The sequence below is a fragment of the Haliotis rubra genome, unplaced genomic scaffold (genome assembly GCF_003918875.1).
Source record: "Haliotis rubra isolate DU_JTF1 unplaced genomic scaffold, ASM391887v1 Scf1118, whole genome shotgun sequence".
NCBI lineage: Eukaryota > Metazoa > Mollusca > Gastropoda > Lepetellida > Haliotidae > Haliotis > Haliotis rubra.
The window spans coordinates 12,513-26,369 of NW_025765024.1; the positions used below are offsets into that span (position 1 = coordinate 12,513).

General features: G+C 41.5%; 1 long non-coding RNA gene across 1 annotated transcript; it reads left to right on the forward strand.

The window, feature by feature from the left end:
* Positions 1–6,472: 6,472 nt before the first annotated feature.
* Positions 6,473–9,769, forward strand: LOC124289303. The gene is made up of 3 exons (XR_006901658.1): positions 6,473–6,588; positions 8,456–8,626; positions 9,507–9,769. It is a non-coding gene; the product is annotated as an uncharacterized LOC124289303 (long non-coding RNA).
* The last annotated feature ends 4,088 nt before the right edge of the window (positions 9,770–13,857 follow it).

A 13,857-nucleotide genomic window follows, 5' to 3' on the forward strand; every position in this document is an offset into this window, starting at 1 on the left:
GTGAGTTTCCAGGTCGCACTCCAGGGTCGGGCAAGATGTTCCGCTTACTGCTAGAGTGACATGGGGTTTGTGGTTGACTTGCAGTGCCTCTTCCAGTGGTGATTGTTTTGTCAGATTGTCAATCACCGGTTTTTCAAGGTCATCATCACCATATGCATAAGCGCTGTAATGTTGCTGTAATGCCGCTGGAGTATTGCTGGAGTGTTGATCTGAGGGGCCTAAGCAACATAGGAGCAACAAATTGAACCCATGCCCATCGGTGTCTGGTTCTACCAGAGACTCATCCTGCAATAACGGTGGTGCCTCTGATGATTAGACCGTCCATGCTCTCTTATGTCGTAGTGTTATCGCCTACCGCTATAGAGATGTTCAGACAACTTTGACTGTGACAAAGTCCAAAGACCATTGCCGCGCTACTTGACCTGTTCGTACAAAATGCCAGTTCTTCAATAGCAACTTGCCATGACATGTACATACATATGGGTTATCGCCAAAGTACTTGCCCTGCCCTCTTCGGGTAATCAACTTAAGGTAGGTGAGGCAGTTTTGAGGTGAAATTGGGCCTAACGTCGTGCGCTGAGAATATTTCGCCTCATATGACGACGTGCATGCGTGCGTACGTGTGCTGACTGTTTAACAGCCCAGACTTGAAGCTGGTTTTATAGTGCTAGCCCACGGAGATACCATGCCGCTGTGGAGGCGCTGAATACCCCACTCCAGACATACATTATACTGACTCCGAGCCGACCAGTCCTTTGTTGAACCCAATAATGCCGAGCGCCAGTGCAGGGACCAACAAGTACCATATTTTTAACGTCTTTGGCATGACGCAGTCGGGGATCAAACCGCTAATTTCGCCTCTCCGGGCGGACGCCATAACCACTACACCACGGGTCCAAGGTATGTCCAATATGTACGCATTATCGCGGTGTGGCGCCTGTTGCAGTTATGATACATCCGAGACTCCATTAAAAATTGAGGAAATAACATATAGAAATTAACAATTGCTTTTAAGATGCTTACGCTCTTTGATGAACATCCTCCTCGTACATATGATTTAATTTTCTTTAAAAATATTACAATACTTTATAAATGATACCGCGATCATCCAAGAACGCGCTTTCAGTTTTGACATTTTCGCATGATAATATCCAGCCTTACAAAACCATCTGCGCAGCTAGGTATTCTCACGGATTTTCACTCTACAACATTAGGTGTAAACATGTTTAGAATCAAAATATTGTTTGCGATGACATGAATGTGAAGGCAAACCAACATGTAGTCAATAAAGTGTAAATCACCATGCCATAAACCACTACCAACGAAATTCGAGAGGTTGGAATCAGTATGAATATATTGTTTGTGATTATATGTTTATAATTGTATTTCAAAACTGTATTTACATATGCGGATACGATCGACATAATCTGTCTGTGATAGTAAGTATTTTGGTTAACTTTTTTATCATTGTTTCTCACGTCTCTTTAGTAATATATACCTACTAAATATATTTATGGTGATGATAAAGATCAATATATGCAGGTGAAATTCACATACTCTGCAATAATACTCCAAGCAATGCCGCAAGCATTTTACCTGGCAATTCACAAAATTCGAAATCCATGTACATAACCTAATCAGCGGTAATTTGTATACGCATACAAAAGTGCAATACATCTGGCTTGAAATTGATATTCAATCATCTAGAGCAATACAAAAACAATAGCAGAACGAGCAAAACACGATATGAAAATGATCTTTATCCGTTGATCCCACCTCCTCGCAGAATCGATAAGTACAGGTCGCGGATTCACTATTGCAATATAGGCAGTCATGATCAAGCTGTGATGTATCATGGAATCACTAGATACATCACTGTATGGGAATGATGTACCGTCTATAGACCAGCGTGAATAATGTTACCCATAAAGCAGAAGGTTATTATATAACCTTCCTCTACAGCAGGTACTTCCTCGGATGGCGCGTCTGTATCAGAGCAACCTAGCAGGATAGTGAAGAGAAGATATAATCAAAGATCGGCCAGTTTAACGTTAATTAAAAATGACCATCTCTGTAGTCCAGTGGACAAGCGGGAAAACAAAGAGCGGGAAGGCCGGTGATAGGAAGAGGTCGATATAATCGAAAAGCCGGCCGTATTAACGTTAATTAAAAATGGTCTTCATCTTTGTAGTCTAGCGGGACAAAGAGAAAAGAGCGAAAGGTCGGTGGTCTGATGCCTTTCACGCTAAAGACAGGCTAAAGAGCAGCTTCTGTTGGTACCCTGGTCGCTGTGTCTGCTGGGGCCAGTGTACAGTGTCCGAGTGTGTGCGCATCCATCTTCGCGGGTGTACTGGTAATGCAACACGACACACACTTGCACGCACGCATGTGTCGCAATTGAACGAGGTTGTTATCCCATCACTTCAAAGAACAATCTGGTTAAAGTCGCTTAGCCATATATTCAACTTCGTAACTGTCAAAGTCAAAAGATATTTATTGTAACAAGCCTCCGGCCCATATACAAGCAATACAAGGATATATACGTTACATTTCACAAAAAGGAATTACTGTTCAGGGTAAGATATTGCTCTCTAAGCTTTGATAACAGAATCGTTTTACATGTGCTGGATTACGTTTTACATTTTCATTTTGAGGATAGAATGAAAACAAAGGCAGTTGAAGATTTTAACAGATAATTATTATTATGATCAGTTTGTTTAACAACTTTTCTACCTGGTTTCCAAATTATGAGACAAATCACGAGCGTATCTGCTGATTTCATAAATGACTGTGCTAAATTTCTGTTCTGTTGTGCTATGATTTCAAGGTGTTATGGTTAATGCACTGGTCTCAAATGAAATCTAAACGGACTATAGTTCTGTGAATTAAGCTCTTATATGATCTATACAACTGATATTCTTGAACTATTGTTCATGCAGGAATGCCATCTTGATAATACAATAGATTGTTCTTGAAATTGCTTAAGAAATAGGTTAATATTACTAAATTGTTTGATTTAGCCACAAACCCTGTCATCATTACGAGAAAATACAGATTCTAATATGAGACGCCCATGTTGGACTTTAATTCCTATCATCTAAATGTACAAGCATGCTATAAGCTAGTTTTGGAATTCCGTTCGTATCTCAAGGATTTAACCAATATTTTAACCATCTGATTCAGAATTTATATATATCGATATCTACCGCATTCTCCATAAACCATGGTTAAAAGTTTGCTTGCGCTATATTCGAAGATCTTTACATGCTAAAAGGTGTAGGTTGTCTTCGACATTCATTATGATGCTGAAATCCCAAATTTCAAAACCCACCCATAAAGCATAATCGTTGGATTTGTGAATCAAACAATTTGAAATTTTCCGTAAAATTCGGCTCTTTCTTTAACCGGTTTCCGGAATATAGGATTGCTCTATATAGAAACCACGTCCAAGAAATTATTGTTCCCTACCGTGGCGATTCCTGGATTGCAATGGACCCGTAAAGATCCGGGGTAGAATAGGTCTTCAGCAACCCATGCATGCCGCAAAGGCCACTATGCTGTCGTCGAGGCGACTAACGGGATCGGGCTGCCAGACTCGCTGACTTGGCTGACATGTCATCGGTTCCCAATTGCGCAGATCGATACCCATGCTGTTACCGGATTGTCTGATTATTTGATGGGCTCGTCTGCGAAAAGTAGGGACCTGCTAGGATTCGCCTGCTTTGCCAGTTCACCACCGTGATGAGCTGCCTGTTAATGACTACAAACCAGTGATTGATATCATGAACACCACTGCACGACGGTTACGATAGTACATAATCCCATATATCCAATTCACCCGATTTGGTCAAATATAACCCGTATTCCCAAATGGGGAGGAGACGCAGGAAATCTTTGAAAGAATCACATGAAGAATACCCATATATTAGCGGATGTATTTGTTTTGACTGTAGCCGACCCTGCCTGATTCGCTGACTTGTACCCAGGAACCTACGCTGGTCGCCTTCCGAGATCTACCATAGAGTACACGCAACAAGTACAGTCTGTATGATGGGTTTGATAAGGAATGATGCCGTTCAGTAGAGCATTTGGCCTCTAACGCGTAATGTACCTTAAGGAATCGGACGAGCATTGTATATTAAGCCAAGGTATGTGTGTAATGCAGATAATTTTTTGCAATTGTACATTGTAATTTTAAATGTAATCAAGTTGTGACATCAAGTCAAATTCTAGAATATCTCTTTTGAAAATCCGTGTGTGTCAATATTCACCCATGCAAATATTTCATAACAGTAGTCGATAATAATAATACACAAACTTTGTTTCTTTGTTGGAGTTGGTAATTGGACAAAACAAGACATCCAGAGTTCCCACCGTCTGACCAGAAGGACGCGTCTGATAACAGGTTTCTCCACTCACCTCGTTCCTCTTAACCTTTTCTATACATGCCAATCAATTCTGGAGGTTTAAAGTCGAAGATTAATGTGGAGGTTCCTTCCAAGCGATAGAATTGTATTGTGCCTTTGCACATATTTATTTACTGACGATCCTCTGGTAATGGCATGTCAAGACTCCATGGTGAAGCAATTCTATTCCACAGCTATTTTAAGCGTGCCAAGGTTGTTGGACAGAACCGGAAATTTGAGTTGATTATGTTGATGGCGATATACTGCTGGTTTGGTACAGCAATGGAGTGGACCAGGTGAAGTCCTTCACCAAGTTCCGTCTGAGTCGGTCTTTTGCGGAGAAGCTTCTGAGAAGCCGCCATTGCGTCGATTGTACATGGTGTGGAATAGAATATTATCCTAATCGACTCCTCCGCCTGGATGGTGCCTCACCTGGTCTCAAATGTGAAACTGAGGGCTTCCTTTGTTGGTCAGGACCAGTCACTTCCCACCTGCAATCGCCTTAATGTGATTCTAAAGGAAATACATGAAATGCCAACTGTGTAATGGTAAATATACAGAGATTGTCCACCTTTGCCAGTGGATGCCCTTCCTTTGGCACAAACAGCATATCTTGCGATACATGGCATGGCTCGTCGTTTTATTACCGTCTTCGCCATGCCTCTGGCTTCGATTCTGAGGTCCATCCATGGTACGACCCTGAATACGTCCAGGGTGTCATGGAAAATGATACTTTCAAACTTCTGCAGTGGAATAGTCAGCCCAGCATATAATAGCCTCACGAACCGGCCACCTGACCTTGTGCTTTTTGATAAAGCTAATGAATTCATTTATATCGCCAGTCTTCAACCTTTACGCACTGTCACGTGATTGGCAAGTATCCAGGAAAAGCATGATAAATATGCGACCCTGCCTTTGAAATGTCTCGCTTGCATCCCGGGCACACGGTCGTCAGGTTCCCCACATTGTTCCCGGTGCTCTTGAGCTTGCGCAATCTCCTGGTTCCCCTTTGGCGCGCAGATCAGGAGAGTGCCCGGGTTCTCCATCGAGAGCACAGCCCTTCAACACTCTGCAATGCAGAGGTGGCCGCAGAGTTGAAGTCTTCTATATTCTCCTGGTTTTTCCTGCGGGTCTGACTAGGCACGCAGTTTCCTGGAGAAGTCCCATCTGCTGTCTGGGCTGGGTGTGTAGAGAGGGCAAGGGCCCTGAGCTGATGACGAGCCTCTTACCAGCCTGACTGTGCCAGGATCACCCGAACCCTCTCTGCTGCATTTTCATCTTTAATCTGTAAAACATACGGTGGTGAACAATTTGCAACATGATGATGATTGGTCGTTCTTGTAATCAAGTGTCAGGCTTGCGTCACTTTACGGGCAAGGATCTGCGCTATCATGCGATGGATGACCTTGCTTGTTCTCCCGGTTCATGCATATTGAGATCGCATAACTGGTGGCCATGGCGAGGACGCGTGGACTGCGTCTCTGGTATCTTGGAGTCCTATAGAATGTAGCACATTAATAATGCATTGGATGCAAAGCCTGGAATTTAATGAATTAAAGCATTCCGATTCCAGCTCATATGTATAAAATGGTATGACACTTGACGAAGTATATCGCGGGTGAAACCAACTGGCGGTTTTCATAGCTCGCTTGTCAAGGCCGGGTTCTCTTCCTACAAGTTACAATGAGTGGAGGTCATCTGTTGTACCCACGCCCCGATGAAGGCAGGCAGCATGAAACTGCCAAAACCCATTTATCGAATGTTATTGACCACTAAGTAAAATCCTTTAAGTTCGTAATTCAACTTTACTATAAAACCATTTTTACCTTTCCGGTTAAAACGATCCAAGTCATCGCGATTGATTCCATTCAACAACGTCATCTTGCTGTTTATGTTTTCAATTTAGTTCCGGAACAATTAACCACGCTTTCCGAATTAATGAAATGAAATAATTTATTTCTGGTGTACATTTTAAGCCCCACGCTTTGATATCTTGGCTCACAGTACCAATAGTCAATGAAGTGGAGGTATAGACCTGCTCACCCTTCTGCCCTATATCACCGTCAGCCGGATAATGCGTCCTCGAGGCGTTCGTGTAGAGTTGGTGCACCGTGTAGGTAGAGACAAGCTTTGACGGAAACCACGCCAAAACAGCCTGCAGGGGACTCTCAAATCTACCCACGTGAGTAATATGTTTGTTTGCTTTGTTTGCTCGCGACGCCGTACTCGGCAATATCATAAATATATAACGTATAACCTGCAAATAGTATTACATGTAATTCACATGTCTATTATGAACCAACATCCATACCATCTGGTTAATTGCTTCATCCAGTGGTACGCCAGGCAGGTCGCTGTAGAGTTGACCTCGCGATTAAATCCATGTTTGTCCACGGGAGTGTCATGCGTTGAAAGAGTATGCTTAACATCCGTTTTTCCCCAGATTAAAGTGAGTGAGGAGTGAATCGAGCTGGGTTCGGCGTGACGAGAGAACACTATCACCACTTTGGCTTACCCCATTGTCCCCCAGATTGAAGCGTCAAATGTGTGAATGAGTGTACGTTTACGTAAGTTCAGCATTTCAGCCACATAGTGATGTGGTCCGTTACATTCGATATCGTTATCAATAATATTATGCATATTGTCCTGATGTGAGGTGAGAGGTGAGAGGAGGTGAAATCGGGCTTAATCGTCGCGTTTGGAATATTTCGCTCATATGACTATCGTGCATGCGGGTGTAGGTATAAAAGCGGCTGTTTGTACTAGCCAAGACTGGAAGCTGGTTTTATAGTGCTAGCTCCACTAAGATACTCATGCCAGCAACGAAGCATGAATAATCCCACTTATCACATTATACTGACTCGGAGTTCGACCAGTCCTTGTTAAAATCGCATTTATGCCGGTCTGCAGGCAGTGTGATCAAACAAGCGCCATATTTAACGTCTTTATGGTATGACGCGCGGCTGGGGATCGAACTCTCTGACTCTTCCGCTCTCCTGGGCAGACGCTCTTAACTCAATTACACCAACGGAGGCAGTCTCATTCTGGATGTGGTGACCGATTCTGTACTGATGCAAATTCCTTCCTGATCGATTTTAGTGATGGTCTAGGAGGTCTCCGGGTCGTTTCACCCCCAGTTTCAACCCGGGTAGTTTCCAATTCAGGTTGTTCCATCCCAATTCCAAATCCAGGTCAATTCATCCCCACATTGTTGGTTGTTTCACCCCTAATCAAGAAAGTAACTGTTGTTTCACCCCAACAAATTGAGTATACATGGAAAATTGTATTAATGCTTAAATTCACCACCTGCCAATCCTAATTAGGCAATGTTTTTAACTGCTACTGTGTGATGGGTACATGGGACTGAAGCTTATATCTCATCTAATCCAGGATTGCCATATTATGTTCTCTGTTCCAATTTTGAGAAGTGAGGCTGATCAAGTGAAAACCCAATTGCGCCTGGTCTACAATGGTCTTCTTCAAGAGACAATAAGCAGATATTCATTAGCAAGATCCACGAGAAGCTTCTTAACCTCTGGATATCAGTATTAATGCATATGGAACTCTCCGCAAGTTCATATCCCTGTCCGTTGCAGTTTCTGCTATCGTCACATTACGCGAAGGACTTCACCCCTATCCCAATACTACTGCAGCCAATATGAACTGGATACAACAATTCCAGAAATCGTAATATGCTGTTTCGACCCTATACCTGGTAGATGAATAAAAATAAGCTGGTAAAACAATTTTATAGTAGATAATTATTATGCAAGGCTTCATTTATTTTATTTATAAATTCATAATAGCCTACTGTAAATCTGTAACTTGGGGTGAATGTGTTTGGGGTGTAAATAACCTTTCTACCGAAGAACAAATGGTTTACTGACGTTCCTCCGGCGGATGAAGCGGATGGTCCCGTGACGTATCCTCTTTATTCTAATGACCTTCTTCTACCATTTATGACTTCAAGCTATGTGGTGTGTGATGCTGTAGCACGGTATCTATGGTGTGCCGACTTTCCAATTATTATATAAGCAGCTATGTTTCAGGAACTATGCCTGCCGTTGTTAAATGTCCTTTTCTTCGGAAGTGGTAGTGGGGAAATATGGGTGGATGAGCTCCAGTGTACTGGCAGTGAAGCATCATTGACTCATGTCCAAGGTCGACATAAAATAATAACCGCAATCAATGACAAGGATGTAGGGATCTTTTGCGCTCAAGTAAGTAACTCCATTGGTGAACACCACCTCGCTACCATGTCATGTCGGGATTGCTAAATTTGATATATGAAATCATTTTGTCAGTGCGTGAGAGGAGTATAGCAGGAAAATATTATATATTCGATGTAACATGGAACGTTTGTGAGGAAGTGTATTTGGGATTGTAGACTGTTAAGAGACAGGTTAATGCAATACAAAGCAAACAAATTAAAAAATCGCACAAACAGGTTCCATCTTTAGCCACCCTCTTAACAATAATGCGCAACAGGGAAATCGAAACTCGACATTACCTATTTATTTGGTATATCCTTACGTGTACGGCAACTACATGTGCTAACCTATGTAAAACGTCTGGATGAATGTTCCATCTCTGAACAGACCCATGAAGATCTCGGGGTAGAATAGGGTCTTCAGCAACCCATGTGTCGCTATAAAGGCTACTATGCTTCAGTTCGTAAGAGGCGTAATTAACGGGATCGGGTGGCTCAGTTTCAAGCTGACTTGTTGACATTACGTCATCGGTTCCTGAATTGCGCAGATCGATGCTCATGCTGTTGATCACTGGATTGTCTTGGTCCAGACTCGATTATTTGCTACAGACCGCCGCCAGAGGCTAGATGTTGCTGAGTATGGCGAAGCGGTAAAAATCCAAATTATCTCACCTACTCCATCTCTGAACAAGTAACACTTCAAACTATCCCTTTCAAAACCTGGCTTTGCGGAGACATAACCAGGAGTGCCTATGTTATTATAATGAAACTTTGGCTACACCAACAAAGCTATTTGAAATCTACCTTTGGGATGCCAATGAAACATGTTGGGCTGGCGGGCAGAGGTTGTTTCCGGATTTTTATAACAAAAGCTTAATATTCCCTCACAGCATTTTCGTTCTATAACAAGTGTATCAGTTGAGTGTGGACACAGTCCGGGGTGTTGGCTGGAACTAGTCAGACTGTCACCTGTAACGTGAAGACGCTTTACCGACCTCGCCCTTCGTATACACGGATAGTTGTGGCACTACTGCGGAACATCCTCCACATTCACCAAAAGTCCCCGGTCAACACTCGATAAATGGCTAAGGAACCTGAGTGTGGTGTCCGATCGGGTGACAATGAATTGGGCAGGGCATCTCGCTCTACCGGATGCTGTGCCAGTATTTTGGTTTGTTAGTCGTGGATGGATTTAGTTGGAATGTTGTAAATTTCAGTATTATTCCGTACAGTTGGTTCAGAACTGAGTGATCACCACCGAATACACATTGCACCTTGGCTAATTGGAACTGTGGCAACGAGCAAACAAGGTTTTATCCCACAGAAATACCCCTCCTGTGCCTTTCCCAGTAAGCCGAACACATGCTTGACTGTCATGAATAACCATCGTTCCCTGAATTTTGGTAGAAGTGGACCAAATATCTGCGTATTGAGGGGTACAAGATACTGCGTTTGTGAGGAACAAGTCTCAAGGTTTCAGAGAAACGCTTTGCGTCCCTTCCCTATGAAACGATGCGTACCAAATATCTTAATCTGCCTGCGCGAAAAGAGTATATACGTGCTGCCATCCTGTTTATGTGGAAGAAATAATGAGTCCCTAGGAGTTCTCATCATCCAACATCCCACCACAGTCTCCTGACATCAGAATCTTATGTTGCTGGATTTTATGTCACTGAAGTGACCAACAACACCATCGGCAGTACCGTTCGGTCATCTCCTCGGCGGCCAGGCAACTAGTTCATGTAGATTTCCACGGCACATTTACAGCATCGTTTGTAAAATAATATGAAAGGGCATCACAACTCTAATTTAAGCTTAAAAATCCCACAGAGGATAATCAGTTGTCGACTTCATTCCAGCCGCACCCAACAGTGCACAATTATGGGAAGCTCATTTCAAAAGTTCACCGCCTTGATAGTGTTGGAATATTGTTAAAAGTTGATTTATAAAACCACATATCGTACCTTACCTACCCATTCATCTTGTATCGTGATGGAATACCCGTAACGTAAACAAATGGCTAGCTTCTAGCGTCATATTCGCGCGGCCTCTTTCCCTTCAAAATAAGCTCGGTGGAGTGTCAAACTGTTTCAATTTGGAATTGACTGTTGGTCACCTGAAGACACAACAGTTATGTATGGACGTGTATTTTGTTGTGACCAACCTGACGTCTCTTGCCAAAACGAATAATATTTCATCCAAGGCAACAGATGCACAGCTGTATACAGTACGATGCTAAGTTTATCTCCCACGTTCCACACCCTGGTCACGTGGTATGATCTAATATGATACCAGCGCATGAAAAACATTTCCTGGTCTGAAGATATTAAATGCCTATCCAAGGTGATGGTGTATGCCTACGATCTTCATGTTCCCAAACACTATGTCAGCACTGTAAGAAATAGGAACGTGAAAACAGGAAATGGATCTTGTGCGTACCAATGCTTAGGAGATATTGTGTATGAAGCTTTAGTGGTGCTAAACCTTTGGGAAATTCTGTATACATTTTTATAAATATTCTCACCTTCACAGCAATAACATATCCCTGCGAACTTTCTGATATAATTTCTAAAATAATGCATTATCTAATTGATATTACCACCTTGGGAAAATCAACCAATACGATCTTGTCTCCTCGTGATACTCATTATTGCAGGAACTACAGAACAAATCAGGTGTAGGGGCATAATTGTAAAGATAGCAAGGTGCAACAATTAGAAATACAGAACATCTAGTTTCCAAAGTTTCAGATGATACATCCCATATTTAGGTGGTAATGAAAAGTGTCCACAAAATGCCTTGCAAACATTGAATCGATTTCCGGCCTCCTCTTTCTGGTCTGAGAATAAAATGTAAGAAAACAAGAATTATTTGATAGCATCAATTAGAGGATCAAAACAACATTCTTATGTAAAAGTGGAAACTTAACTTCGGTCTCAAGCTGGATTCTTTAGCCTATTCTCGGGTATTGTATTCTCTCTAAACCTAGCTGGAGATGGTTGAAAGGAACTATAAAGATCAAACTCAAAAAATAAAGAGACAAATGCAAATATAGATAGGCTCAGAAACCTTTACGTCCCTTTTGGTTTTGGATTGCTATCCTAAAAATCCCATTCTGCTGCTATCGGTAAACCACCAATTCCATTTCGCCCTACCTGACCAACCAAATGACATTACTATGAATGACCTTCGAAAACTCCATGACAAACCTGATAGCTAAGATTAAACGTATATCATAAAACAAAAATTCAGGCGGAGAGTGGTTTTAGAATGCCTGGACATAAAAATAAACTATCAATGCTAAAGTCCTTGCTTGGTTTAAGAGAATGCTTTGGCGTTCATCGCAAAAGTATCTACTATCGCTTCCTTTCAGTGTGTCACAAAACATACAAGATATCCTCCTAAAGTGGGAAACGCTTATAAAAACAAAGTTATGAATATGAAAACCATGCTTTTGAAAAGACGTTCTTTTAGCATTATGGGGCTCTTATACGTCCTTTTGAAAACAAAAAAGTTGTTCAGGACAAAAATATTTTATCGCAATGTTTATGATATGATGACCAAGTTCTCCTGGATATGTACCCTCCCCTACGCTGCAAATGGGCATGTCACCATTTGTAAAATGATTTTACGTAAACATTGATAAGACATATTATGATATACTTATTCCAGTTTTAGACACCGCTATATATAGCTATAAAACGGAAACTGGAAAATGAACGTTGAACGGGATATCTAGATGAAAAGGAATGGAAATCCGTAAAGGAAAGGATAATATGTCGAGCTTCATACAAATCTTAGACTTTAGGTGGTTCCACTATTCTTTAGTGCATCGAACCCGCTAACAAACATAATCTTGTGTTAGAAGGGATAAGTAGAGACCAGAAAGTGGATTTTATATCTCTTGGTTAATGGTCCGATATTATCGAATTATATGGAAGCAAATTCTCAACCGGATAAGAACAAAGGAATTATACTACATTAAGAACAGCATATCGTATTTTCTGAAAAAGGAACGATGTCCTTAATCTCCTGATAACAGTTGTCGTAAATCTGACTCTTTAAAATACGAATATATACATGTGCGCCAGGTTTCCCGATATGATCAGGAAAGGAAATAGGTAAAAGTTGACAATATCGAGAGAATACATGCCATCTCTTCTTGTAATTTTACCAATTCTTTTTTTTGGATTCTGGTCTGATTGCCATCAATAATTGTTTGATCGATATTAATATAGAACTTCTGTTTATTTTAAGGCAATGCCATCTATGCTATAATATGCCTGTCAATATGAGATATCGCAAAGATCTTTTATATACAAACGCATAGGTTAGTACTGATGCCATGATTTTGTACCTAAAATGATCGCCTTAAAAGACATATGTGTATTCCAGTGCGTCTTCCTAATTCAAACAAAACAATACATTACTGTTTCTTTGTAAGCGCCCATTCAGGGAGGAATTATATCCCGTTTTAAAAGAATACAACATTTTGTTTACGCGATATGAGACTCCGTGTAACATTACTCGTACAATAATGTATTATAGACCCCTCCGCCCTCTGATGTTCTGGAAACAATTACTGTGTTTGAAGCAAGTTCTGCCAACGTCTCCTTCCTGTTCTTCCCCAATCCCTCCACCTTTCTGTATAAGTGGAGGAAGGAAGGTCTGACTCTAACTTCTACTACGACCTTGAATCCACCTGCTATAACAAGCAGTTACGCGGTCTGATGCCTGGGACTCTATGTCATCACAGCGGCGCTAAATATAACGGTAATGCATCTCACGTTGGTCTAGTGGGAAGGACATGACATGGATGCACCTTATTTCATTAAATGTACTTTTGTAAGTATATCGGGTCTGTTAGGTGAATTTGATGGACACCTGAAATGTGGGTCAGAATTCCCCTGCATGTCATTGTTCATGCCTAGACAACAGCTGGTCGTAGGCGGATGAAGCAGTGTTTAAGTTTTGGAGAAATATGTACGGCGTTCATTCAAATAATAGCATGGATATTCCTCCTCTAAAGTAACTTCAACAAATAAAAAATCGAACTCTTATACCTCTTTAATGCCAACCCCTTCGGGATGGTGGAGTCATTCAAATTGTTTTATGTTGTTTTATTACAGAGAATAAATCATGATTTCCCATCGAACAGATTTCATTAGATGGCATATTCTTTACTAAATCATGGTGGTTTTTGTATATACTTCGTTGGAGACTTGTAGTAGAGTTGCTGTA